Here is a 25,000-nt window from a genome sequence, read left to right as displayed (position 1 = left end):
GTTATTAGAATTGAAAAAAAAAAAAAATTAAAATCACGATGAAAGTAAATGGACGTGACTGATAAATCCACTGAAAAAATCCACAGTCCATTTCTTCAAAATAAAACCAAATGACAAGGTATTCGAAATGCTGCATAGAAAATAAATAAATGCCATTTGTGTGAGCATCAATTTTTGCCAATCAGCCCCGTCCCTGAATAGCCGAGATCTAGACAGAATGAACAAGTATCCCATCATGCTACACACAAGATGGTCTCTCTCTCTCTCTCTCTCTCTCTCTCTCTCTCTCTCTCTCTCTCTCTCTCTCTCTCTCTCTATAGCGGCCGACCAGCAGACTCTAGTGAAGCGACTGTTGGGCGAAGTCGTGACTCCCATACGGAAAATGATCGAGTGGGCGGCCGGTTGATAGTAGTAGAAGATTTCAGGGCATGGAATAAAGTTGATGATAGATATTTGAAAACTGGTGATTTTAGTACGGCGAATGCTATTCACCCAACATTTGGGAAATAAAAAGGATACTGTGTAAAATTCGCCTGACCATTGGGGACTTCTTGTGTTATCCTACCAACCGTTGTGGATATATGCCTGATATTGGATTTTACACGCCCACCCACAGGTTACTTAAGGTTAGCGTGTGCTCATTTGTTTTTGGGGAATAAGGCTTATGGTGTGTCATAAATCATATGATGTTTTATTCTCTCAGCTGTTGGCGGCATAAGGCTTATATGTAGTGTGCCCATAATCTGGGGAATAAGGTTTACGCGTTTTATTCCCAAATCTGTTGGGGAGTCAGGTTCTCAGGGCGCTATTCCCATATCATATGGGAAGGAGGTTTAGTTTTTGGAGTTTCTTGGCAGTTGCGGAATGAGGTTTATAGCGATTAATTCCCAGTCGTTTTGGGGTTAAGGGAATGGCTTACAGTGTTTAATATTGCGATAATAAGGTTTACTGCTTGTCAGTTCGCCAGCAGTTTGGGAATTAGGCTTATGGTGTGCACTATTCCCCCATCAGTTTTGTAGTAAGGGTAGGATCGTTTGTTATTCCTTCAAACGATTGTGTAATAAGGTTCAAAAGGTGCGATAATACCCGAGTTTTGGGGAATGTGGGCGATAGTGCGTTATTCCTAGAATCACGGGGAAAATAAGGTTTATAGTGTGTGTTATTTTCCCACCAGTGGGGTAAGAAGTTTTACACTGTGTCGTGCAATTTTGTTATGATTAAAGGGTCCACATGCATATATATATATATATATATATATATATATATATATATATATATATATATATATATATATATATATATATATGTGTGTGTGTGTGTGTGTGTATGTGTATATACATATACATATATTATAAATATATATATACATACATATATGTATATATGTATGTGTATGTATATTATATATATATATATATATATATATATATATATATATATATATAATGTGTTTCTATGTTTTACATTCTTAATAGAATAGCAGAGAAGATATCGCACATTTTTTCCTCTTGCCTATTTAGCTATAAGAAATTTTATGATGTGCAATACTTTAGATGTGGTGTGTGTTATTCCACTAAAGGGTGCCATTCCCAAACAAATAGATAGATAGATACATAGACAGATGGATATTTGTAGATATTTGATCAGTTGCAGTTTGTATCCTTATATTTTCCTGCGCAACCGTAGCAACAGTAACCTGCAGATAGTCAGTTCCATGCTGAAACCTGATGTGGGGCAGCCTGGGATAGCTTTGGGTTGGTGCGTCACCTTCCTAAGGTCCGGGCTCCTGCTGTCTAGACCTTCTCTTTATATTGCCTATACAGCACCACCATCTTTTTCAGGGTGTAATAACACTAGTATATATATTGTATAATGAAGTTGCAGAGCTGAACAACAATGATAGCCTACGGTATACAGTGGTGTGAGAAGAGTCATATTTTTTTTTTCGAATCAGGACTATAGTACACTTAGGCCTAAGAAAAGGAACAGTCATTTCGACGTATAAAAAAAAAACAATCGACAAAGTGGCGTGTGAAGATATGGGCTGAATTTTTTTTAAAATAACTTATTTGACATATTTCGTTCACTCAGTTTGCACGCTGTGTGGTTTACGTCATATCAACAAACTTTGACAGTAGAGGGCATACCTCTGCCAAGGCATGCAGCAGCCCAATTTGTAAAGAGATGAAACAGGAAATATGACTTTGATCAGTGATTTTGTCCCATGGAATTAACTGTCTTGAAATAGACAGTATGTCGACTTTTACGATACAGAGTTCCGCTCTCTATCCATCCATATCTACTAAAGAAGTGACCCAAAGCATATTTTTACCAAGTTTCGCTAAACCTGGGTGTCTGTCCGCGAGATCATTTAATTAGTTCACAGACAGACAGCAGCGAATACAGTAAAAGGAATCTATAGTAATAAAATCCGAGTGGATCTTGTTTGTCCTCCCCTGGGTGACAGTAGGGGAGACATGACACGGCCACTCGCCCACTGCAAACCTGTTTATCCGCCCCGGGTAGGGGCGGGGTAGGTAGGGGAACGGGAGGGTAGAGGAAAAATCCACCCTCCTCCTGCAAGCCTGTTTGCCCGCCCCGGTTGGGGTCGTGGTAGGTAGGGAATCGGGAGGGTAGGGGAGACCGCAGCGCCGGGTTCCAGCGCGTTACAAGCTCGTAATGTTATAATTATATTATAAAAGACCTTAGTATGTAATGGAAACAGGACATCACCGTTAGTAAAGCAATCCTTTGTCCAGGGCTTGTTATTGCAATCATTCATCTCTAGCGTACGGGGGGAACAATGGAAGGGAGAAGAATTTCTAAAGTTATATCATCAGGAAACAACAAACATAAATAGTCGTAAAGCTGCCAAACCGTAAGTGGTTCCAGTAATATCTTGTTGCCCGAAGAGTAAGGAGTACGGAGAAGGGAAAAACTTCTGCGGAGATGCTTCGGGGCTTATCCAGGGGAGTTCAGGCGCTTCTCCTTACAAGAAAAGCGAAGGGCTTCTCTTCGTTTTTGTGCAGATAACGACCGCAGAGCTCTCCTGGAATAACTCTCTCCTCTTTAGTGGGATTTTTTTTACACTTCTCGAACGAGCTTTCGTTGTTTATTCTAGGGGGTCAGTGTGAAGCTATGCTACAGTACAGGATTAATTTAGTTTTGGAAAATTGTATCCTTGTAATGGTAATTTTATGTTTGAAATAATGTGCGACTGTTATTTTGAATGAAGTGAAATACACCATTATGTTCAGATTAAGGTGCGACTATTATTTTGGAAGAAATGAAATGCATCCCTTACATACGAGAGCAGATGGTATTTTTACGTCTGGGAAATTACTAAATAATTCAACTACTAATGTTTTTGTCATTGTAGTATTGTGAAAACATAATAATATTAATAATATCCGTCATTGTAAAGCTGCCCTTTTCGAATATAACTTGCAACTGGTGCCTGAAAGGATGAATGTCTTTGTAATAAAAAAATATTGAAGTGGCATCTTTTCCTTGAGTTCCTCGTTGCGGAAGTGGGTTCCGTTCTCAGCTAACACTCTGCTGGCCGCGAGTTCGAAGCTCCGAACGGCCAATGAAGAATAAGATGAATTTATTTCTGGTGATCGAAATTCATTTCTCGCTATATGTGGTTCGGGTTCCACAATAAGCTGTAGGTCCAGTTGCTAGGTAACCAATTGGTTCTTAGCCACGTAAAATAAATCTAATCCTTCGAGCCAGCCCTAGAAGAGCTGTTAATCAGCTCAGTGGTCTGGTTAAACTAAGGTATACTTATTTTGACCCTACATGCTTTTCTAAATAAATACTTCCATTCACAGAGTGTGAATTTATTCATCCATGTTTCAGTTCAATCATTACCTTCCGACTTCATTCCGCGGGAAAGGATATTATTTTCTGATTGAGGTAGGAAGGGCGCGTTGTTGGAACTACGTGAGCCTAATACCGAACTGCGGGATGGCGGTATAGTGGTCGGTGTGCTTTAAGGCTTGTAGTGGGTCTGTAAACTAATGTTGTTATGGGTTATGTCACCAGCCTCGAGGAGCCGTAGCGAGCTATTCGAATATTCTTACAGGTAGCTGGATAAATGGTAAAGATTTAAAAAAATTTGAGATTCGCAACCCCTCCCCGCTCCCATGCCTCACATTCACCAAGAAAAATGCGGGAAAACAAACGCTTAAAAAAAAAAGTAAATTATGCACCGAAGTTTCTTCAGCGCAGTCGAGTTTTCTGTACAGCGTACATCAAGGCCAGCGAAAATAGATCTTTATTTCGGTGGTTTCGTTATAATGCTGTGTGAGCCGCGGCCCATGATTCTTTAACCACGGCTCAGGTCATCCTGTCATATATCGTTGCCAATCCACTGGCCATGGCTAACTAAGGGCTGGAATTTGTTGGGGCTTGATACCGGGAGGGTGGATGATCAACATGCCAATTTGCAGCCCTAGCCTAGTAATTTTTAAGATTTAAGGGCGGACAGAAAAAGTGCGGACAGAAATGATGATGACGGACAGACGAAGTCGGCACACCAGTTTTCTTTTACAGAAAACTAAATAAAACGGCACATTCTATGAAATATTTGAAAGTTATTTCCTTATTTTCCTCTTGTTCGTTCGAACTTGCCTTCGTGAAATGACCAAAGACAGAGTTTTCACTCTTTTACCAATGTTTTCGTATTGTGAATATTGAGAGGAACTAGCAGCTTAATATGGTATTATATAATGTACAGTACGTTTGTAAAAAAAATCATAAAACACAATCAGCAAAGCGAGCTCGTAATTACATGCATCCTGTTAATAATAGGTATACCAAAGATGTGTTTTTTAACATATTTAAAAGAACAAAACTCAGTTCCTGTGTACGCAGCTAAACAAATACGAATCAAGATTATCCACCCGTTTGGCGCAGCGCCGCTTCTAATGGGTTAATTTGAAACTCCTTAATGTACGCGTTGATCTAAGTACAAGTCAACGTCAGCGCGCGTATTCTTCATTGTTTACGACCTAGACCTAAGGACGGAACGAACAGAACAGTGGAAGACAAACAGACGGCTACAGTGAGTATATATTTGCCCCATATTGATGTAAGAAAGATATACTTTAGCATAGATATACAGTATATATATATATATATATATATATATATATATATATATATATATATATATATATATATATATATATGTATATATATATATATATATATATATATATATAATGCAATGTATATATATGTGTGTGTGTGTGTGTAAATTCATTCCCAAGTCCGGCAAAAGTGGATTTTACACAGATATTAAGACTTAAGAGTGACTTTCTGCTTCTGTTAGTTTTGATAATGATCCCATCTAAACACTTCTGTAAATTTTCTTCACGTTCTGCGGTAAACAGGCTACTTAAATGGTAAACATTTTCGTATTCAGTTTACCGTAGACCGTGAAGAAAATGAATTTCTTCGCTTAACATCATTCTGCTAAGTTTCACTTGATAGCCTTGCAGGTAGTGGAGAGCGCAGCCGAAAATATGAAACTGAATAGGCCCTTGTGGCCATTCCAATAAACATATACAAACGTATCCAGCAATAGCTAACAGAAATAGTTTTCCTATATACTGATTAACTCATTGGAATAGCCACATATGTGCCCTCGTTCTTCTTGTTGTTAGATTAAGCCAGGACTGTGCTGGCAATGGGGTCTTTGATCCGAGAGTAGCCCGTAAGCTCCTAATACAATATGGAAGAAACTACACATAATTCAACCTTCTGGTACGTCATGTGTCAATAACTGAAGCTCCTGTGTACGGGTGAGTAGCTGCTTACGTCATGAATTTACTGTGGAAAACAGATCGTTGATCATTCTCTGACTTTGACCGTAAAATATGTAATATATAATTTTTCTAGAATCTTTCAATCACATTAGCTATTATTCAATAAGAATCTTGCGATTAAAGAGCATGGCTGGGTTACTATTTTCATGCGTTGTAAGGTGGGCAAAACTAATAGCTTCAGTAAATAAGGCTGACTGAAAACAAGTACAGGATTACTAAAATTATAACTAAAAGTTTTCAGTTTTCAGTAGGACTATTGGACTCTTAACATAGATTTCTGTTGGCTTATGGATGACTTTGCTTGCATTTTATTTTGAACATTATTCAGTTACTCAAATACATTCCTTACCATAGATATCTATGGACTATGAAACGCCTTGTCATCTCATTTTCCCGTAATTTTATGTTGCATCTGATAATCAAGGAATGTTGGAATGTTCATGCTTTAGTTATCTGTGCACACGGGAAAGATTTTGTGCGGTATTTGTTACGTGTGTATGTATGTGCCTGTGTACTTAGGTTATAACAGACCTTGTTATAACAGAACTTTTTATTTTTCGTGTCTTATTGGCGACGAAATGAAACACGCAGATTGGCGACAACAGAAGCCACACCCCATCATAACAAGTGAGGCTCCCAATTGCTTTTTGTTTTCGCCTCGGGATGTTCAGAGCAGAAACGTCGTTGCTTACCACACTCACCAGACGCTTGGCATTCATAAATACCAGCAAGTATTTATTTACCTGCGAAACCAGTTTGGTATTTGGAACGTTCGCAATTTGTTTCATGAAATGTCAGATTGTAATATGGAATGTAAAATCATCCATAACGAAATGTGAAAGAACATGAAGATGTTGCGCATTACATTGACAGTTCATGTTAGTTACTTTGTTGTCATGGGTTTTATATGTAGGTGTGGGCATAGGTTATTAAATATTATCAATGTAACTGAGCGTTGTCATTTTTGTAATTTATTTTTTTATTATCTGGAGTGCTTCCCAGCTTTAAAAAGTCGTTTTGTATGATATTTTGACACTGATTGGACCAAAACATTATTTTTTGTCAGTCATGAAAGTATTGTAATTTTAGATGTTTTGTTATAAAGAAAGTTGTAATTTTGTGGTTATTGAATATATCTATCTATCTGTTTATCTATCTACCTATATAATTCTTCCGTGACCTTCAAGAGTGTATAAGATGCAACGGGGATTTTTTGCTCTTAAATCTAAGGGAATTGGATTCTTCAATAATGCCTAATTAGTTGTATAAGACGGAAGAGGAACCCGAGGATTAAAAAAAAATAGCTTTAGAAAATGACAGAAACACTGTAGAATTCGCATAGATAAAAACAGAACAAATTATAGCAACAGTGAGCGTTATTAGAATGAGAATTGCTATAATATAACGAAATAAAAGTAAGTATCAAAATTAGTTTTATCCGCGCTACGCTGCATTGGAACCGGGCGCTGCCCGTCAACCCTCCTGATCCCCTACATACCCCGCCCCAACCCGGGGCGGACAAACAAGAAAGATCCACTCGGATTTTATTATTATAGATACTATGACCAACAAAGTTTCAAACGGGCGTTCAATATTGAAAGTAACATACAAAATCCTTTCTTGTAGAAATCTTATTTTTCTTTTTCTTCAAGTGATAACACATCGACGCAAGCAGAAGCACGTCAATAAGAATTACACCTCAGTTGCAGCAACATCACACCCGCTTGTTGTGTAATACGAATCAGCATAAGCAACAAAGAATACGAAAATTGAAATCCTAGTACAGTAGTTTACGTAAGGTCTTACGTGAAAACATTATTATTGGAGATGCAGTTCTTACCTGCGTAATACTGGTCGCTGGTATAGTGGTTAGTGTCTTGGTATGCCACTCAGATGTCATGGGTTCGCGCCTACCCCAGGGCGATGAAAAATCACTGGCTCTGTATCATGATCAGTTACTGCCGCGGTGTGGGGTCTGTTGTGGGAGGTTGACCTCAACATATTCTTCGGAAGCTTGAATTTCAAGTCAGTGGCTCCGTGGGCCTGTTCCATATGAATAGGTTTCATCTATTGAATAAAATGAAGCAAATAAAAATATGTAAGCTTACTTTAGAATATAAAAAATTCACGGCATTTTTTTCAAATTTGAGGAGCTGTAATACTTCTTTTAATCATCATGCAATATGACATAGCTTTTTAGATATATATTGCTGGTTTATTTTGGAAATGTTTATTTGTTGTCTTATTCAACTCTCTTGTTATTTTCTTCCTTCCGCTTCCTCTTTGTGTTGACATATAATCATTTTAATTTCGATGTTTGGATTGCAGGTCATCGGTCTTTTAGTCATACTCCAAGTATATATTGTTTTTTTTATTAATAATAATCTATAATAATAATAATATTCGAATGGATCTTGTTCGTCCTCCCCGGGTGACAGTAGGGGAGACATGACACAGCCACCCACCCCCTGCAAACCGGTTTGTCCGCCCCTGGTGCGGGCGGGGTAGGTAGGGGAGACATCAACCCTCCTGCAAACCTGTTTGTCCGCCTCGGTTGGGGCGGGGTAGGTAGGGGACCAGGAGGGTACGGGAGACAGCAGTGTCGAGACCCAGCGCGTGTAGCGCGCGCTAACAAGCTCGTAATAATATTAATAATAATAATAATAATAATAATAATAATAATGTCTTTTTCGTCTACTTGAAATCTACAAGTATAACTTTGAAAAACGTTGAAATGGAGGTGTTAAGCGTTTGTGTAATATGCATTTGAGTCCCGAAAGAATTACCTCTTTTCCGGAACAAAAAGGCCAGCATAGTGGAGAGTCGTCTGTTCTTCAACTATGAATGAAAACCTTACCTGGAAGACTTCCCTCCGTTTCATTATGCAGGCAAGATAGGCATGTGGTCTCGGAAAAAAAGAAAATGGTACTGTTCAGCGAAAAACCTCTGGTGTTATAGAAAAGTGAAGGTGAAGTGACTAACGTATTTGTTGTACATAATTGACCGAGAGAGAGAGAGAGAGAGAGAGAGATTTTCATCGAGGTCAAAGTATTTCAAAGTACTGTATTTAAATTTTAAGTTAACTGTTTCCATCCTATAACGACGGAAAGGAAGACTACCATTTTCATTATGCTTTCAACTGATGTTACTAGAATGTTTAGGGGCATTATTTTATGTATGTCATGAACTGTGGTACGGAGAAAATAAACTGCACGAAAAATTCTAATTACATCATTCGGGTTAAGGTAAACTAATATGCTATTCTCGGATACTGCTTAAATTTGTTTTATCTCAATTATGTGAGAAAAGAAAAGACAGAAAAAAATATCCACTAGGCCTTTCGCAAAAAACATAAAAGAAAAAAAAAACGCAGAAACAAAATTTCCGGTAACTGTAGATAGCATTTCGACATAAAATGTTTTTAAAGGAATATTCACCATGCCAACATTCCGACACGAGGAAATATATTTTCAAATGAATACTCACCACGCCAGTGATTTGAAGGAATGTAGTTGAAGAAAAAAAATGCGGTGTAGTTGTCTGTAAAAGAAAACTATTGTGCCGGCTTTCTCTGTCCGTCCGCCCTTTTTCTGTCCGCACTTTTTCTGTCCGCCCTCAGATCTTAAAAACTACTGAGGCTCGAGGGCTGCAAATTGGTATGTTGATCATCCACTCTCAGTCATCAAACATACCAAATTGCAGCCCCTCCAACCTCGTAGGTTGTATTTTATTTGGGTTAAGTTAGCCATAGTCGTGAGTCTGGCAACGATATTGTACCGGCAACACTGGCCGTGGTTAAAGTTTCATGGGCCGCGGCTCATGAAAGACAAAGATCGAGACCCCCGAAAGATGGCTCTATTTTCGGCGGCCTTGATTATACGCTGTAGGAAAATGCGCGCAAAAACAACTTCTTTTATTTTACTTGTTTAATATTGAGTTTTCGTCACCTTTATAATATTTGTACTGCCAACTGCAACGTATGGAATCAGTATGTGCTGAGGCAAAGCTTCAGAAAAGACGGAAACTCCACGATGCGAGAAATCCTCTTCACTTTCTAATATACTGATCTCCAGGGGACAGACTGGTATGATCACCCTCACGGTGGATGAATATTTTTTCCTCCCTGAAGCACTAGGGAGAACACGCCGTGCTCTCGAGTTTATTTCCTCGGGACAATGCTTCACTGTTTCACAAACAACACATGAAATGTGTGAAGTATTAGGACGAAAATTGAATACGGAAATTTTATGGGAAAATTGGTTTTCAAAGGGCTTTGGAATGGAAACCTAGAAGGTTGATATTATAAAATGGAAAGAAGGGCTTCTGCACTGAATATATATGATTTTCTGGCGCAGTCTTTTCTTCAATTTCTTCAAGTGCAAATGAACATGTGGCTTCCAGAAGTCACTGGCAAAACTTCAATTACTTCCAGGGGTTTTTCTCGTCTTCATAGAGGGTTGAACATTACTGCAATATTCATTCATTCCCAGGCAGACAGCTGTCTCATTTACCAACCTCCTGTCTTCTTCAGGGCTACTATAGATTCAAAAAGGAACTACACTCTAATGTAAAGTAGATTACAGCTAAAAATGAATGAAAAACATTATTAGCAAATGAAAATAAAAAAAAAAGTTAAGTTTAACAACCTTTATAGTTCAGAAAAATTATTACCAAATTTATCAGGTCAGGATGCCCTTTATGATATAACCCGGCTCCAGAGATACCTCCAAATGTCCTCAGACATCCTGCGCCCATTAGAGCACATGCTGATAGGCTTCTGTGTCTCCTTCGAGTGTACATCTGCCAAGTAACCCTGTCTCAGACTCCATTGAGCGCCCAAGGGCGACGATGCTTCCCATCACAAATGCAATCAGTTCGGATCTCCCAGGGATAACGATGTTTCCCATCACAAGGGCTGATGACAGTTTCGGGTGTCTGAAGACCTCAAGCGGTACTCCCTTGTTGTCGTGGTCTCCCCCATTCTGTGATGAACAGCTGTTCATGCTTTTTCTCGTTTTAATCATGATTTTATGGCATGGTCTTTTCCTCACTATATTCTAGTGGTAATGCACACGTGGCTTCCATAATGTACTGGCAAAGTTATAGATATCTCCAGTGCTTTTTCCAGTCTTCAAGGAGGGCTAAAGAAAACGGCTACAATACTCTTATGTTTATTCATTCTGAGACAGCAGCTGTTTCCACCACCAATTCGCGAACTTCTTCAAGGGTACTCTAGATTTAGAGAGGAACAACATTTTAATATATAACAGAGTATATCCAAAACTTAACGCAAAACAGAAACGAAAATTAAAATGTAAGAATTTAAGAATCTAACTCAAACCACGTGTGAATCCATGTGTCACCACCCTTGTTGATAAATGAATTTTTTCTTTTGGGCTTTTTGCCTAAATTGTATAATGTGGCAATTTATGAAAACAAACTGCAGTGATTAAAGTTCTCATTTCTTGAAATTAAGTTGTGATTAATTCATTTTCCCTTTCCAGAGGATGGTGTGCATCAGGGGGAAACACGGACTCCTTTCACCGAGAAAGGAATAGGACGTAAAGGAGTTCCCGTACAGGTAGGAATTCATGTACATATATTTAGATTAGTGCGAGTCTATATATGCGCAGGTTTACATATGCATGATTCTTAGGTGTGAATATATAACATTTCATAGTTATTTAGTTATACTCTGCCACATTTCATGTTTAATCTGGATGATGACATAAATGGCAGTGAATTCTAGCTTATTTCGTATATTTTTTCGTATATTTTTCGTATATTTTTCGCGGCATATGGGCACTGACATTGACCTACGTATATTTGACCTCACCTGTGCTTAGCACCACCGTTTTGGCGGAGGCGTTCGCGCAATTTCCAAGCGGAAAAGTCTCTTTTGTATTTATGGGAAATATGTATTTGTTGCGCACCAAAAATTACCCTTCTTTGATTTATCGTGGCCGGATAAAAGAGGGATGAGGGACTGGTTGTAAAGTTGAATTTAAAATGAAAGAAAGTAAGGTCAGCCTCTATATCCCATGGGGATTTCGGGCGAGCCAAATGTCAAATGTCATATTATGAATATTTCAAATCGCAAATAGTCATATGCAGATTATTTTCAAGCTTTTCTGTAATAATTTCTGAATATTTACACACAGAGAGAGAGAGAGAGAGAGGAGAGAGAGAGAGAGAGAGAGAGAGAGACTTGAAAAAGCCAATGTGTTGTTAAAGAGCGAACGTTTATCTAAAAATATATAATGCCCTGAAATGGCAAATGTGAAGAGGCTACTCGGAGGGATAAGAGTATTTCGGTTCCATATGATGCTCTGTCCTATTTTGAGCAGACCTTATGCTCTGACTAATGACCACCAGTTAAGGCATCTTGGATTATAAAACTGTAGCTAATTTTGGAACCAATAGGGGTCGAAAATCTAAATCGCATATCAATTCTAACGTGAAAAAAGGACTTTCAGTGCCGCATTATAACGAAAGGTATTTATCCATTCAGCTGATACTGATAACTATTTTAAGTTCTAAACGGTCTCGTATAAAAGATTCATGAGACGTTGCTGCCATTAGGGGAGACTGTAATAACGGAAATGAATAAATCTTGAAATTTAGGCTACAAAGCCAAGGACTGGGTCACTCTGAACCATTTGCTCTTAAAAAAGGTTAAACGAGGAAGTTGGAGCGGTTGCGCAGCAACGCAGAGACATTGAAAATAAGTGAGATGAACTACAAGGATCCAAAGCTGAAAATGTGAAAGAGAACTAAAGTTAGAGAGGTTGGACAGCAGGACGGAAGAAAGGAAACGAAAATAAACGTAAATTGTAAGGCTGAAATGGGGGAGAAACTATGGCCAAAGGAACGTTGCAAGCAATCTTAAGTAATGCCTACAGCGCACTAAACGGGGTACACTGGCGGCATTACCATCATTGGTAATTAAAGCATAAATCACCATCGCGGTGGACGGTCAGTACTTCACTATGAAGTGACTCCATATACGGCGAATTTCATTTGGAAATAGGTAGGTAGTTGATGAAGTGAGTTAAAAATATGACCCAGTTGCTTTCTGTTAAAAAGGGTACGGGCAGTGTTTAACTCTGTTGGTTATGGCTTGTTACGCGTTTACCGTGAACACAACAACCAGTGGTTATAAATAACTAGGTCTTTCCTCACACAAATAGCCAGGATGCAGCTGGTCTGTTCGACGGTTGCCTAGTTACAGTAACAATGGGAACTTGAACGAGCCCTCATTATCTTCATACATGTATTAATACCATTTTTCGGGGGAGGGGGCAGCTTCATGATAGATGGGCTACGAAGAGGCGTTTCTCTGAAGCATTTGTAATGCCGAGAATAATTATGTTGTCGGAATCATTAAGCTGCAATGAGAAAAAGAATATTCAAAGAAGTGCTAATAAAATAAAACAAATATATATATATATATATATATATATATATATATATATATATATATATATATATATATATATATATATATATGTAAAATTAAAACACGCTTTTTATTAAAATGCGCCATAAAGTAAAAAATAATTTTTTGACACACACCAGGATTTTCTCACAATTAATCATGTCTACAAAAATAATATGAAAGGAAATGGTTCAACAAGTTTTTCTTTTCTTGTAGCATTTCCTTCCATGTTTGGCTCCCACGCTTTTATTTTTGTAGAAATTATTAATTATAAGAAAATCCTGGTGTCTCAAAAATTATTTTTTACTTTCTAGTGCATTTTAACAAAAGCGTGTTTAAAAACATTTGTTTTTTATTTTTATTTATTTTATACTTTTTTAGTTTTGACAGAAATTGTAACCGATTTATGATTGTAGCTAATGAAATTGAATGTGATAACCTGTCGAGCCAAAGAGGGTTTGAAAAATCCGTAGAGTTATTAACGTATTCTGCCGAGTCAAAGAAGGTATGAAAAATCCGAAGATTTTCATACAAATCCTGAGATACTGGAAAAGGTCACTAGAGGTCACTGACCTACTGATCATGTAAGACTGGTTGTATTGTCACCGGGGCCGAGTAATCTTGCAAGATTTCAAGTCCATCGGACGAAGGGAACAGGTCGAAAATTGAGTTACAAGTTTTGACCCAAGCAGACAGACAGACACAGAAGTCAAGTCGAATAAAAGCATGTAAACTTAACAGTTTGTCTGGGATTTCTACAGTTAAACCCTGAGAAAGTATCTGATATTAATGCTGGAATCTGAAGCATTTGGTCATTTATCAATCGTCATGGTAAGCTTGATTAAAATCGCTTTGAAACTGCTACCTAATACAGCAACGATAAGAACTGCTGTCATTGATGAATTATTCTTTCTTGAATTATCTGTAAAATTTTTTAAAAAATTAAAGCGACAAAGAGTTATGTAAGTAATATTATGAAAAAAAATGAAGCTTTCAGGGATAAAGGAAAATTCATATGCATCAAAGCACAGTGAGTTAGCACTGACCTCTACTATTCAGTGGATTCGAAACCTGCCTGGGAAGAGAACGTCTTCAATTTCCTTCCGGATTCAAGGTTTACGGTGTAAAGTCAGTCCAAAAAATATTGGGAAATCCTGAAAAGAGAGAAGGTCCTTGCTGCCGCAACAGTAAACATATTAGCGAGTGCTGTTCGGTATACATGACACACCACGTATAATGGAATGAAAACCCCCAAAAATGGACATTATCATAATGGTGTACTAAAATGTAATGAAAGACAGTTCAAACATTCACTTCACTGTTGACTGACATAAAACACGGAGCAGCAGAGCTGTTAAACGCGGGAGTATATAATTACAGAACTATGAAGTTAGCCGGGAAGATTGTCTTCTCGCAAAATATTGCAAGCAAAGTTAATAAACGTGAGGTACGTTAAGACAGCGTGGGACAAAATAGAGTAAACGCGTGTTTGAGGAAGGAGGGACGTTCTGTCGTCTGTTTCAGCGAAACGACTCCGCGTCAAACATTATTTCAGTTTACGAGCGAAGATGTGATCATCAATGTTTGTCATGTCATTTTAACGATGTTTATAAATGGATCCTTGAATATTATGAAGGTCTGATATTAGGGGTAGAGAGAGAGAGAGAGAGAGAGAGAGAGAGAGAGAGAGAGAGAGAGAGAGAGAGAGAGAACTTCTATTTTTCGTTTTTACTCTTGATCTAGGAAGAGGTTCCAGGAATTCTGTCTCTCTCACCAGTCTTTTCCAGAGTTTGTTTTGGTAAACTAGAGCTCAGTGGTGCCGTAATAAAAATCTCAGATGAATAATGAATAATGTCAACGTATTTTTAAATGTGCTAGTTACTAAAGAAAGTAGGAGCGAATCGAGAAAAAAATAAGAAAACAAATTGCAGCTTATTCACAGTCGAACTGGCAGCAGCGTCTCCAGCGATATGCCCACAGAAAAGACGAACCAAATAGTAACATATGAACAAGCCGTAAACTTTAAAAAAAGAGAGAATGCTGAAAATGATATTCTCAAGAGGGAAATATTCCTAAACTAGCGAGATAATTAAGTTTTCCATTTCACTGGCACATAAACAATTACTGTCAAGGTGCAAAGATTATGTTCTGGCAACGTGTTGTGTTTTGAAGGCGTAATTTTGCAGAATTAAATTTTTTTTTTTTTTACATTTAAAAACTAGGCTGGAGTGTTACAGTATATTCTTTTCATTGCGGAGTATGGGGACGGTGCGTAGGAAGTCGGAATATTGTTTTCATTTCCAGTATTGTATATAGGCAATATAATTACAGATTTCCAGCTCTCTAGTATTAACAAGTTACTAAATTTTTATCCCGTATTGCAGTTCATAATAACCGTAGAGCTTTATAGAAATAGGCATATTGCAATGTAGGTGGCTGCCAGTTTAGGTCTGAAATAACTTTTTTATGCATTCGCGTAAATGTTTTCATAAGACCTTGAACAGGGACAGCATGTATTTCACTTCCTTTTTCCCTGCTCCATACCATCACTTTTCCAACAGGCAAAGTTATCTACACTTTCATCCCCACAGTATTTTTTTTTGAAAGAGTGAAGTTTAGCAAAATATGAAATATGCCAAAAATAGTCTGGTCGTGGTAACACCGTCAGTGAAATGTTATAAGGTGCTTCTTGTAAGCAGTGACTAGAACATGCACAGCAAAACCTAAATTTTTAAAGCATTCCTGCTCATAGGCACTGAAATATCATCAGTCCTATGACATTTCACAATCTACAGAGTGACCTTTAAATAAAAATGCCTCTAGATCATCAAATCTGGTCTGAATTTGATTAAACCCAAATTAAAGTTTCTATACTTTTTCACCCCATAGATCATTTAATACTCCATGTTAAAAAACAAGTTCTCTTTTCTTGCTGAGAGCATATATGTACCTGCAGGTTTCGGGGAGCTCCAGAATCGTCCGATGACAACAGATGCCCTGTTGTTTTAAAGTGATCTACCTTGAATGGCGTAATTTTACGTCATCCAACATATTCTAATCAATCTGTAATTATCATTCAAAAGATGAACCCCAGTCATATGGAACATGCCCACAGGGGCCATTGACTTGAAATTCAAACTTCCAAAGAATGTGGTGCTCATTTGAAAGAAGTAATAGTATTTTGATATTTAATATGTATTACTCCAAGTAATAAATTGCTCTTGTGCTAAAGACAACTTCGAAGTACAGGTATTATTTCATGACCAGTCATAAACATTCGGTGTTCTTCAGTGACGAGTTTCCAGTCAAGAGAACATGCGCTGTAACATTTTGGATTGTAGATTGCAATGGCAATTGTATTTTGTTATTTCGAAAGATTTTTTATTTTATTGTAACACCCATGCAACGACATTTTTAAAGTTGCTATAGCTTTGATTATCACGTTGAGTAAAGTACGGACAAATGTACTCACCTGAGCTGAGTATTCCTACAGACCGTACAACTAATGTGTCAGTTTTCTCTGGCTTATAAAACTTTCTGTATTACCCAAGCTTTCTCGAGAGAGATATTTGTATTAAGTAGAATACTTAATTTCAGTTTCACTTTTTATGAGATTTCACTTTGTACCAACTTTCGTTAGTTTCGAGTAAATACCTTTTAGAGAAATTTGTTGATGTAATGTAAACTTCATCTCATACTCAAAGCTATTTTTATCATGAAACAATACTTTTTAGTTGAGCGGAATAGCCATTCCTTTTTTTCCTTCTTTTTTAGATCAGTTCATCACTTCATATTTTGTATTTTACTCAATTTTTCTTTCAGTTGGGTGGGATAGACTTTCCTTTTTTATCTATCTTATTAAATCAGTTCATACTCAGTGCTATATTTATTGTTGAGTAATTTTTCTTTCACTTGAGTGGGGTAGCCATTCCTGTACTCTCTCTCGTTAGATAAGTGTTTCCAAATGCGGTATAGGCCCACCAGGGACAAGGTGAAAATATTATAGAAAAACCTAGTTTAAGTATTTACATATTCCTGTGTATGCTCATACAGTGTTTTCTTTTGGAAGTATTAGCGTTTAGTGTTTATATATTGTAAATGTGTAAGTTTATTACTAATTGATACCATAGCCTCCAACACCCTGTGACGCAAAGGGCCTTCGAAATTTTGCCATCCATGTTTTTCTTGTGCTTTCATTCATCACCAGCTTCTCTTCTCACCAAAGTAGGTCAGTCTTAAGATGTACTATTCTCGCAGGGGATGTTGTGACGCCAGTTTTAATTACCATAAATCAATCACTCTCGCTGGGATTGTGCGAAGAACATGTCAAAACCATCTTCATCTCCTTTTGATGATTGCCTTGATAAATTCCTAAAACTTCATTCTTTCATAGACAAAATCTTACTTGGATTGTCAATCGCGAGTCAGGTTCTCATAGCAATAAAGATTGTCCCAGATTTAAATATAATTTTAAATTCGCATGCAATATGATAGGTCTTCGACGTCAAAATGGTTTTCCATCCTGCGCATTCATTTGCTTTTCACTAAATCCTAATAAGGGAACCTGTACTGGTTATTGTTCCCAAAATATTTTAAATTTTATTCATCTCCATCAAATGTAATTTCCTCCTGTTATGCAGTGTCTTATACAGATTATATCGGTTTTTCTTAAGGTTTATCCTGAATCGCAGCTCATATGATGCGTACTATTTTTTTTTTTAATCTCATTCGATTTTCTTGGTATTATTTCGGGTAGGCAATCCCCTAAATATGAACACCAACGCAAAATCATCTAGCAACATCCCCTGAAACAATTCCCCTTAAAAGGAGGACTTGAAGATTATATTTAAATTCTACTTCACTTTAGGCAGTCACTTATCTATAATCAATGTTCAAGTTGAAAGGCATGCACGTCATTCATGACCAGCATGCTGGAATTTTGTAAAGTACACGAGTCACAATATTACGGGAAAACCCCAGTAAATTTCTTTCAGGTAAACAGAATTATGATTTGATGTAGGTATCAGTCTATTTCTTTAAGGTAAATAGAAATCAACCATAGCGTGTTAGAATACCGTCATACATTTCATAGTTTAGTATACATACCCGTAAGCTCTCAAGCTCGGAAAAAATCTAACCTAAACTTTGTTGAAAATAATTCAAATCTGCAGAACAATCAAAACGTCCAACACAAAGTTTTTTTTTTTTTTTACAAATAACACACACAGACCTCCGAAACCAATCTAAGATTCCACGCTCTTGAGAAGGAAGTATCCCTTTAAATTAATGGCCGGCTGACAGGGTGTCCCACGCCTCCTACTTTTGGTCGTATTAAGGAATGCAAACAAGAACACAAATAGTTCCATTCATGTGACACTGAACAGAATGAACACATTTCTGACGCCAAGTTCCATTAAAATGATAAAATTAGGTTATGAATATTTAGGCAATCTTTCTAGGGACCAGGGGATTAGGTAGACAACATAATTAATTAAAGACAGAAATTGCGTTGCTCTAAAAGTTTACGTGGAAAAATCCATCTCGATGTGTTTTAAAATTGTCGATTGACAAATCAGTCTATCGATAACACTATCAACCTCTGTGAATTAGTTTGTCCCTCCCCATCCACTCTAGTAACATCGCTGAATGCCATCCATTCCCCTTTTAGTTAAACTCGTCTTGATTGTTCCTATTTGACTGTTCAATTTTTATATTTACAAACTTCGTGCATGTCTGTATAGACGCCAGTGATATAAACAATTGCTTGGCTAAAGCCTAGCCGTAGGAACAGAAAACGAGAAGTCAAAATATATTTGTCTATATATATATATATATATATATATATATATATATATATATATATATATATATGTACATATACATATATATGTGTATATATATAATATATAATTAAAGTGAAAATTATGGATCTTCTCCACTATTTCAGTATATGTTAACTTTTAAGGATTTAATTTTTTCAGGAAAGGAAAACTGTGCAATGTATTTTGTCAGAAGAAATGTTATAATGTTACGCATAATCTCGCTGCCGTACAGGTGTTATTCTCATCTCCTGTAATTTTTCTTTCTAACCATAATACGGAAGCTACTTTAGGTTTTCAGGTGACTGGAATATGTTAGCGAGTTATGCTCAAGTTTTCTCCATACCGTTTAAACTCCTCAAGTGATATTACGATATGCAAATATTTCCAGCGACTTCAGCCCAAAGTTGATGGGGTGGGTGGGCCTCTGAGCCTCTGAGGAAGGAATAGTTTGTAATCCGCTGTAAGTAAGGAGGGGTGGAAGTCTGGAGAGACTCGGTGGTATTATACCGAAATGTAATCCTTATCGCAACTATAGTGAGGTTAATTAAAGGTATTCTGTGTAGAAACTCTTGGTTTTTAGCCATATTGGTTATCCGCTGTAAGGGGGGTAGTGCCGCCAGTGCACCTCACGGGGTGCACTGTAGGCATTATTAAAGGTTCTTTGCAGCGTCCCTTCGGCCCCTAGCTGCAACCCCTGTCATTCCTTTTACTGTACCTCCATTCGTATTATCTTTCTTCCATCTTGTTATCCACCCTTTCTTATCAGTTGATTCATAGTGCAACTGCGAGGTTTCCCTCCTGTTACACCTTTCAGACCCAACTACTCTCAGTTTCCTTTCCAGCGCTGAATGACCTCATAGGTCCCAGTGTTTCACCTTTGGCCTAAACCCTATATTCCATTCCATTCCATATTGGTAATCATGTCACTAATTGAATTTATATATTTATAGAAGGAATGATTACTGTGTAGAGATTTAAAATTCCTTTTCGGCCTGAGAATAACGAGATTGTATTTTATCCGAATGTTATTGATGGTAGAGCATTGATGATTGAGCTGGTCAAGAGAGAAAGGTTAATCACTGGCCTTTGAAATACTTCAGAGGGACTGTATCACCCAAATGCTTGCAAGGAGCCTGTCTCGTTTTGCTTCCTTTGGAAATGGTGCAAGTGTACACTTGTAATTAAGAAATACCATTTGAATTTTAGAGTATCGTGTCGCGTAAGGATTTAATGCGTTGCCTTGGTTACAATAATTTAGTTTCTGCCTGTGAAAGCAGCACTTTCACATAGTTCCTCGTTGGGAGGGTCCGTATAGTTCTCGGCTAGCATTCTGCTGGGTCCGCGTTCGAGCCTCCGGCCGGCCAATGAAGAGTTAGAGGAATTTATTTCTGGTGACAGAAATTCATTTCTCGATATAATGTGGTTCGGATTCCACAATAAGCTGTAGGTTCCGTTGCTAGGTAACCAGTTGGTTCTTAGCCACGTAAAATAAGTCTAATCCTTCGGGCCAGCCCTAGAAGAGCTGTTAATCAGCTCAGTGGTCTGGTTGAATTAAGGTATGCTTAATTTTGCATATTGTCACAAACATAACCTAACTGCTGAGTTAATCAGGCCACCATTTATATATAATGGAGCAGAATTAATGAGGCATTATTTAACATATTTTAGGGCACAATAAAAATACATTCGCAAATGTAACACATTCTATTCAGGTTTCACTAACAGATGTTACCAGACCGTAATAATATTCCCTCAAATAACCTCGGAATGACATTTTTTTTTTTTAGCATCCAAGACCTAGACTCATTTGATAATGCATATGAATATAAGGCTTATTTAATGTGTTGTAAAATGTTAGCTGCACGGTGAATGTATCAATACTTATTAAAGGAACATAATAATTACTAATTATAATATATATATATATATATATATATATATATATATATATATATATATATATATATGTATATATATATATATATATATATATATATATATATATATATATATATATATATACACATGTTTATATATATACATATATATATATATATATATATATATATATATATATATCCATATTTTCATGCCCCTAAGGATATGTGAATACCACTTTAACCTTAACTACAAGATTGTTTATGGACTAGGTAAAACATGGGTTAATGTGGTCTACTCGTTTGAATGTATCCAGTACTTAAAAATAGAGTCTTTTAATGTTAGATAATTAGGTATTGTTCTCACAGTTACTCTACTTTAACTTTACGATTTTCTTATTTAGCTCTACAGTTCCCTCTTTTTACTTTTCTGTAAAGGGAAACTATTGTGCCTGCTTTGTCTGTCCGTCCGCACTTTTTCTGTCCGCCCTCAGATCTTAAAAACAACTTAGGCTAGAGGACTGCAAATTGGTATGTTGATCATCCACCGTCCCGTCATCAAACATTGCAGCCCTGTAGCCTTGGTAGTTTTTATTTTATTTAAGGTTAAAGTTAGCCTTAAATGTGCTCCTGGCAACGATATAGGAAAGGCCACCACCGGCCCGATGTTAAAGTTTCATGGGCCGCGGCTCAAACAGCATTGAACCGAGACCATCGAAAGATATATATATTTTCGGTGGTCATGATTATACGCTGTAGCGGCTGTACAGTAAACTCCATTGCGCAGAAGAAACTTCGGCACATTCTTTACTTGTTTATGTTATCACACATTAACTTTTCACTAATGATATCTCATAAAGTAGTTTACCGCTTCATGATTTTACCCAGTTAGCATTTAAAAGAAGCATTAATCTCTAAAAAAAAAGACCAATCGACGCCCAAAGAAGCAACACGGCGGAGAATAAACTGCGCCGGGGGCGGACCAAAGAAGAGCCGAGAATAAGAAGAGCTTAGGAAGACGGCCCTGATTTGCGTTCGCTCCTCTCCGAAATTCCGAGTGATCTTCACAGAGGAAATCTCACTCCAGCTTGACGGCTTCATTCATCACAAAGGAGCTTCTGCAGCAAATTCTCTTATTATTCTGTCTCCCGGGATTCCTGATAGGCCATTTATTCATTCATCTGGTTATCACATAACTTCTTATTAGTAATTGAGGCCCTCTCTCTCTCTCTCTCTCTCTCTCTCTCTCTCTCTCTCTCTCTGCTTTAGTTTAGTGCTTCAGCGCAAGTCAAATTGAATGTGTTTGTGCGTAGATTGGCCTCTGTTTTGAATTATTTTATATATATCTTGCCAATACACGCTGGATGCATGGGTATAAATTATGAATTGAGGATTAACAAGTATGAAATATGAATCTTGTATGGAAAAGCATGGATTATGAGTTAATAGTGGATTGTATAGAATCCAGGGTAAATGCATAAAATTAGAATTAGATGACATGGAAAGCAGATGACGACGCAACTGTTTACATAGTTAGCAATACCATAATTTTGGGGTGAAAGTAATAACTGATTGCTTGGAAGTAATGGAGATAATTATGAACTTTTATTTTTTTTTCTGCATGAGCACAATGGCTTCCATCGTGTGAGCGATTTTGGGCCAGAGAAAATTCATGAGCAATGCTTCACGATTTCAGGTGAAGACGTACAAATGGAAAATCCTTCTGACGATTAGCTTAGGTTTTTTTTTATATAGAATTTCATTGCCATAATGAGACGACAAAAGGGTAATTTATAGAAACTTTAAGTTTTCTCCTGTTGTTTATATGCGTGATTACAGGTTAATTATAACCGATATTTACTTAGTCTGTCGTTTACTCCAATTGTACTTAATTTTTGCTAAGTTAGAAAAGTATTCTTTATACCATGTGCTGTTTACATTAATGTTATATCTAGTAAACGATCACCAAATTATAATTCATGAAAACCGAAAGTCTTACCTTTCCGAAATTTTATATTACATTATTATGTCTCAAAAGCCTTCTAAAATGTACTGGAGTTGGAAGGAGGAAAATCTATTAAAGGTAAAATTTGAGTTGATAACGCAACTTGAATTTCATTCCTTTTACTGTCTTTTGGAAGTCTTTATCATTTGGGAAATATGGAACGTAAACGAGTTTTACTATCACGAAAAATGTTTGTTATCATTTTCAGTACCTTTTTCGCTGGTGATTACCCTATGTGATTTATTAGCCTATGGTATATTTACCCTATGTGATTTATTAGCCTATGGTATATATTTCGTAACCAGTTTTATTTTTTCCGCGCGTGAAAATAACAATTTTTTTTTTATTTCTGACTTTCCAAACTGTCGTTTAGAAAAGCGCCATCTTGTATTAGAAAGTTTGGGGACGAAGTGATACATATTTATCAAAATTCTGTAGCATGCAGACATGGATACATACATGAAAACAGGGAGAGAGAGAGAGAGCGGGAGGGATATGGTATGTGCTGAAGATATGACAAAGACACAATTATTCACAAACTCCTCAGCGAAATCCTAATCTGTAGAACTGAAAAATCCTCTAGTTTACTTGTCATGCATTAAATCAGACACAAGTACGAGAAAGGCAAGTTATAGGATATTACCAATATTCTCACTGATACCACTCCGAATCGTACTTTCAAATATATCGTCATTGCTGCTTTGTCACAATTTATATGGTTTTGGCATTCCCGTTTCTATTTGTTCTTTGTCCTTCCACCTCGACGAGTTTCCTTTTCATTTCCTTTGCATGACAAGTCGAGCGAGAAACATCTCCAAGAAAGCGATAACAATAAACAACAACAGAAGTACGGCTTCATGGGGGAGATAGCATTGTAATGGGAGGAAATTAATCTCGTGTAATTACTGGTATAAAGCTGAAAAACCCCTTATATATATACTCAATGGTAGTGAAGCGTGGATGTTGATTGCCTATAAAAAAACGCTGACGCTATCGAGATGAATTGTTTGCGTAATATGTGCTGCGTAAGAAGACGTTAAAGGATGGGTAAATTTGGGTATTATTAGAGGTTTTAAAAAGGGTTGAGCAGTTGGAAGAATGGATCAGTGTTTCAAGATGGTTCGTCATGGGGAAAGAATAAATGGTGTTAGGCTATCGAAAAAGAGTGTAGTTTTCGGAAGTGCTTCGAAGGAAGAAGAAGGATAGATCCTGGATAGACGGGTTTGCAAACGTGATGGAAGGTGTGGGTCATAAAATCGAGGAAATACAGCAGTGGGTACGAGGTTGTAGAGGTGCTTGGCACAGTGTCTTTGTTTACGTGTAGTGGGGCTTAAAGTCTTGCCAATTTGCTTTTTTGAGGATGTGTATAAAAGTGGGTAAAGTCCTTGGACTCTCTGCACAAGAAATTCGTCTACGATTCACCGGATGAAATATGAATGTGACAACGACCATTCCCTTGATTTTTCTCTAGAGCCTCCTTTAACAGGGGAAGCGGCTTGAAGGGACGTATGGTCCAAGCATCTTCATTACGTATTCGTATATGTAATCCGTATGAATAGGAAATATATCTTAGCTGACAAAGAAAAACTTCCAGTGTGGAGTCTTTTCCTTTAATTTCGAGTTACGTAGCTGATGCAGATAACAGAGCAAAATATGTTGTTAGATCACGTGACCGAATGATGTCACTGACGACAGAGGTACATGCAGTGAAAATAAATGGGTCTTGATATAGGCTTAGACTGTCAGATCGCTTAGTATTTTATGTGCAAATTTTATGCCTCAATCCGAATATAGAACTGGTCAGCAGCAATTATACATTGTTCAGAAATCTCTCGTATTACAGTACATGGTGCTACTTGATGCTTCAGTTTCCTCCATATCTTGCAGTGTTTTGTTTCAGAGACACTGAATAATTTCAAAGTTAAAATGATTGTATTCAAATTATCTACTTGTCAGTAGGGAAATATTTCCAAAAGAGTTTTTGTAATGTCTGTGGGTTAAAAAGGCAACTGTTTCCTCAGCCT

General features: G+C 37.2%; 1 long non-coding RNA gene across 2 annotated transcripts in view; it reads left to right on the top strand.

Moving 5' to 3' along the window:
* The window catches only part of LOC136833328 (uncharacterized), a 157,661-nt gene that overhangs the window by 55,600 nt on the left and 77,061 nt on the right, over positions 1 to 25,000 (top strand). For both annotated transcript variants that reach the window (XR_010851437.1, XR_010851438.1), the window contains exon 2: positions 11,339 to 11,415. This is a non-coding gene — a long non-coding RNA (uncharacterized lncRNA). The remainder of the gene's footprint in view (positions 1 to 11,338; positions 11,416 to 25,000) is intronic.

Source organism: Macrobrachium rosenbergii, chromosome 51 (genome assembly GCF_040412425.1).
Source record: "Macrobrachium rosenbergii isolate ZJJX-2024 chromosome 51, ASM4041242v1, whole genome shotgun sequence".
Taxonomy (NCBI): domain Eukaryota; kingdom Metazoa; phylum Arthropoda; class Malacostraca; order Decapoda; family Palaemonidae; genus Macrobrachium; species Macrobrachium rosenbergii.
Note: the sequence above shows the minus strand (reverse complement) of the source record. Positions and strands in the feature narration are given on the sequence as shown.